Source organism: Corvus brachyrhynchos, unplaced genomic scaffold (assembly GCF_000691975.1).
Source record: "Corvus brachyrhynchos isolate BGI_N302 unplaced genomic scaffold, ASM69197v1 scaffold46, whole genome shotgun sequence".
In the NCBI taxonomy this organism is placed as follows: domain Eukaryota; kingdom Metazoa; phylum Chordata; class Aves; order Passeriformes; family Corvidae; genus Corvus; species Corvus brachyrhynchos.
In genome coordinates, this window is record NW_008238838.1 from 2,628,248 (window position 1) to 2,633,434 (window position 5,187).

Genomic DNA, 5,187 nt, shown 5'->3' on the forward strand with positions numbered 1-5,187 from the left:
GCGTTCTCCCCTTGCGCCACTGGGAATGGGCAGGGATGCGGGGAGGGGTGCTGGAGCGGGGCTGGCAGATGGGAGCACCGAGGCATCGCAATGGGCCAGGAGAGCATTGGAAAGATGGCCCCTGGACCTCACTGGTGAGCCCAGCAAACATGCTGTCACAGGTAAGGCTTTGGTGAGTAGCTGGAGAGGGTGTGAGGCACAGCTGTGCCCTATTCCCCTGCTCAGGACCCCACTCAGCCCCCCTAAGCTCACGGTGTGGCTCTCTGGCCCAGCTGCACAGCGTTGCAGGGGATGCTTGTGGAGCAGCTGAAGCAAATCTCGTGTGGGAAGGAGAGGCGCAGTGATGTGAGGTGGGTGTGAGGAGCAGGGTTCCCCGTGCAATGCTGTCTACAGGCAAAGCACAGCAGGATTGTTTGGGTGTTGGTGCATTTTGCTATCCATGGAGCCTTGTCTTGGTCAGGGTGCTGGTTTTTGGTGATGCTGGAAGCTTGCTTAGTGAGCTTGGTCCTCAGCCTCAGCTGTAGCCTCCGGGGTGCTGATTTCTTCAGGTCACCCGGCACATTTGCAGGATCAGAAGTTGGTTGCTATTGATGGCGTGACAGTTTCGTGTGAGGTTTTTTTATTTCTTGACCCTGTGATGTAACCCAAGAGATGAGCATGGAGAAGAGGGATGGGAAGGTGTTGCCTCGAGGTGTGACATGCAGTGTCCAAGTGATACCGATGTGGGGTAAGGGAAGAACCATGCTCAGGGTTTGTGGCACATCCCAAGTAAGGGACAGGATACTGAGGGTGTGGAGACAAGAGAGCTGGGCACAGGTAGCAGGGTCAGGATGGCAGAGATGATGGCATTGGTCTTTATGCAGGTCTTGCAACTCCCAGGTTGGACCTGCCAGCCACAGTAGAGCAAACCTGGTAGGGGGGCAATGCCCGGATGCTTGGGGATTATGGGGAGGGATCTGGGGATAGGTGTGGAGGTAACAGGGCTCTCTCCCTCACCTCCTCTCTGTAATTGTAAATTTTTTGGTGTTCTAGGTGGGAGATCAAGGAGTGTCCAGTGCCAAAGTAGCAGACAAAGAGGAAGTTAAAGAGAGAGAGACGGCTCGATGGATGCGTTTATGTAATAATTTATTGACATAGGTAAGGGTGTCTCTTGGTGCTGGGGAGGGATGGAGGTCATGGTCTGAAATATGCCCTCCCTCCCCCTGGATGTAGCAGCTGAGGTCCTTGTCCTTAGGCACAGGTTGGGTGTTGCTGAGAGCCATGGAGAAACATCCTGCTCAACCTGGGAAAGGGAGATGGAGGGGGCTGCACCACCTCCCCGTGCTCTGCGATGGGGACAGTGCAGGCGAGGCATCAGGATGTGCCATGAGCAGGAGCATTTGGGCATCTGTAGGTATTCGCTCCAGTGGAGGCAAGTCCAGCACTGGGTATCCAGCAGAACTGGCATGGGAAGATGGGAAGCATTAGGGAGGCTCGGATTGTGGTGGGATCCCCAGGGGCCACATGCAAGGGGTGAGTGTTGCTTTGTGGTAGTTACATCAAATCAGCTCTGGCTCCCTGATAGATTGGAGTTTTTGGAAGAGGCTCAAAGCAGAGCCTCCCATGGTGGTCACCTATGCTTGATTCACTGCAGGTGACATTGAGGAAAGCAGGCAAGGTGACACATCCCTCCCAAATCCCTTCCCTCAGGAGGCTGTTGGGTTTTGAGAAGCACTTACCTTTCTGCTGGGGCCACTGGAGGGGGACAGCAGTGGTGTCCCTGATGTGCAAGGTCACAGCAGCTCTCAGCAGTGCTGGGATGGAGCTGTTTGCTTGTTGTGGGGTTCAGGGAAAATCTCTTGGGACTGGGCTTTTCATTTCCACGTTGGGGAAGACGAAAGGAGGTCTCAAAGTGAGCAAGACTCAGATGGGTCTGGCACAATCCCACTGCCCCCAGTCTCCTGGCAGCAGGTGTCTCTTTAGAGGAGCTTGTTGAATGTTTTCTCCTGGTTGATGATGTGGAAAGGTGAGGCATCCCCTGGGAGCGGAGGGCTCAGCCTGCTGTGAGATTACAGCCATGTCAGGGAGATGCTGAGGGTCATGGCTCTTCTGCTCCTGGTCCTCAAGGTTTTTGTCCTTTGATGAAGACATTTGGTCTGTGTCACGCACTGCCAGATCACAATAGGAGCAAACCTTGGGAGCGCATTGTTTGCAGAGGCATCCCTTCATGGGCGTAGGTTTAGTTGTCAGAGTGAGTGTTGCTGCAAGACGACGGAGGAGACGCTGGGAATGGCTCGGTTGTGGAAAAGAGGCCCCTGATCCTGCTGCTTCCACTGAATGTAGGTGAGTGATGAGAGCAAAGACAGTCCTTACCCTGCAGGGACTCCATCAACAGGTACATGCTCATCGGCAGACAGAGGTGGGCAGGACCTGGGACTCACTGGTGGATTCCAGGGGAGTTGCATGGATGGGGTGAGGGATGGCCCAAACAGCAGCAGGCCCCCAGCTGTGGGGCTTGAAGCATCACTGTTGCAGGGGACAATCAAAAGAGGGTCCAACCAAGTGCTGGCTGAGACCACAGGAGCGGCAGGGGTCCCAGGCACTCGGGAGCCCTCCCAGCTCAGCTCAGCAGGTACCCAGCCCCGCATCCCTTCCCTGGGGTGCGTGGGGCCCATGAAGCAAAGCCCCGAAGGTACAAAGTTCGTCAAACTTTATTGATACACTGCACAATCACAACCATCTCTTATTCTTGCCGAATTAGAAAAGGTTACAACTACAATGTAACATGCACAAATCTCAGGTAGTATAGCCACCCTTGGAATACAATGATCGACAGAAACTCAAGACCGGCCATCACGGCCGTCAGCAAGAGAGACCCGAGAGCCACACTGCCCCCGCCCTGGGTGCCCGGCCACCCCCTGGGCATCCAAACATGGAGAGCAGTGGTCACAAATGGGTCTGCCACCCGGCAGAGCCGTGGCGGGGCCGGCCTCAGACAGCCAACACGTTCCTCACAATGGCACGTTACATGGCACGAGAAAGTTGAATGCCATCCCGGCAGGGGACAGGGGAGCCCACCCGACCCAGGGAGAAGGATGGGATGGGGGCAGCCCTGGCACCAGGCCCGCCAGCCTCAGTGTGCGTCGTGGCGTCTCGTCTCTGCCACTCTCTGATATGCCATGGCCTCTGGCCCTGTGATTCTGCAGCATTTCTGCTGTGGGGACAGAAATTTGGGGCTGACCAAGGAAAGGGCACGGGGTGGCAGCGGGGAGCTGTTGTGGGGCAGTGCACACCAGTAAAGGCATCAGGGCAAGGTGTCTCCTGCACCCAGGGTACTTTTGGAGCAGGCATGTGGGGGAGGATGTGCATGTCACCGTGCTGGCTGAAGACAGTACCATCCCCACTCGATAAACATGACCGGGGCCCTGGAAGAGGACCCAGATCGCTGACAGTGCCACCTTTCTTGGATGCCAGTGGAGAAGCAGAGCAGCACCGCAGGGACCGCAGGACGCGGACTCACCCAGTCAGTGCCGGATCCCCGTCCACCAGGTAAGCCAGCGCCTCAGGCCAGCACTGGGGCAGCCCTGCCTGGGGTCAGGCGTTTTTTGTCAATCAGCCATGGCACATGTTGAACATCCAGGATGTGGGGGCAGGAGCATCCCTTGAGATTTTGTAGCAGGTCCTGGGCAGCCCATTGAGAACAGGGATGAGGACAGGCACAGCTGCATAGAGGACAGGGTGGTGGCCCATCATGGCCTCTGGCCCGGGGTGGTTTTTTCCATCTTGTGTGCTGAGGGCTGGCACCCCGGCTGCTTTGTAGCCACAGAAAGCAGGTTTGGGCAGCAGCAGAATTTGCATGGGGAAGACAGCATGTGTGTGGCCGTTGTTCTTAAGTCATATCACTTATGGAGGGAGAAGGAAGGAACAAGGCCCGGGGAGGCGCCGGGTCAGGACAGGGGACGCTCTGTGTGCTTGCTCGGTGCCTGGCTGTTGTCGAGTCTCCCTGTCGCAGCAGTAGGGTCCGGTGCCATGTGTGACGTTTCAGGAGCAGGATGGGAGTGTCCATCCCCAGACTGTGGCCCCAAAGCATTCCTGGGTGGCCATGGAGTGCCAAGAAGGCTCAGGGCTGCCACAATGTACCAGGCAAGGGCGTCCATGGTGCACGAGGCCATCAGGAGCACAATTCCATATGCAGGGAGATGACATGGCTACCGCCACCATGGGTGGTAGCTCCCAGGGTGGCTGGAAGAGGCAGAGGGCAGAGTCTGGGTGTGTCTGTTTTGGTGTCTCAGGCAATTTGCAGCAGGGAGCATTGGAGCCATCCTTGTCCCTGCTGTGCCAGCACAGCAAACCGACAGAGCCCAGGCCTCCTCCACACGGTCAGACACATCAGACTTTCCTCAGGCAGGGGCACGTGGTGGGCGTGAGACAAGGCAGAGTGAGAACATTGCAGCTCAGGGCCCTCAGAGGGGCAGAGATACAGACAGTCATGAGCATCAGAACTGTAGCAAAAGCGCCTTGTCAGCTGGTGTTTCGCTCTGTCGTTCAGAGCCTCTGCCCTGCGCTGGTGGTGCTGTGCTTTTGATGTGCAGGTTGGAAAGTGCTTGGAAAACAAGCCCAGAGAAACCTCCCCAAAAAGTGCTGGCGAAGCATCAAGGTGAGAGCCATGGGGCAGCCCCTGCCATCGGGGGGGCAGCAGCAGAGTGGGCTGGGATCCGGAGCAAAGAGTGAGGGCCTGGCTGTCCGATGCAGCAAGAAGACTCTAGTCCCTAGGAGGGCTGGTGGCAGTCCCCAGGGCTCACATTCCTGGGAGAGCAGCCTCGTGTCCTCAGGAAGGTGAGGGGGTTTTAGTGGGAAGCACAGGGGTACGATGTCAGCTGCAATAAAGAGCAGTGGGAAGTGCGTGACCCTTGAAGGACAACGGGTTGTGTCGAGTGACCCTCTCCGAAAGGGCCAGCGAGCATCCTGTCAGGAGCAGAGGCAGGTGAGGGGGGGCTGGCGACATTGGGGTGCTTAGGGAGGAGCTTTGGCGACGAGAACTGACATTCAGGACCAAGAGGGCTGAAGGCAGAGCCAAGAGGCTTCAACCTTGGGGTCTTTTTGGGCATAGGCGGCTTAGTGAGACGACGAGATGGACATCCCGGTGAAGGCTCTGGGCAGCACCCGGCCCGACGGCTCCGTGCCCCCAGCGTTGGAGATGAGGCAGCC

The 5,187-nt window shown here is 57.3% G+C and overlaps 1 long non-coding RNA gene across 1 annotated transcript; it reads right to left on the bottom strand.

Annotated features, from left to right (window-relative positions):
• Positions 1 to 1,108: 1,108 nt before the first annotated feature.
• Positions 1,109 to 5,181, bottom strand: LOC108447708. The gene is made up of 2 exons (XR_001863377.1): positions 1,719 to 5,181; positions 1,109 to 1,440 (listed from the first exon to the last, which is right to left on the bottom strand). It is a non-coding gene; the product is annotated as an uncharacterized LOC108447708 (long non-coding RNA).
• Positions 5,182 to 5,187: the final 6 nt, after the last annotated feature.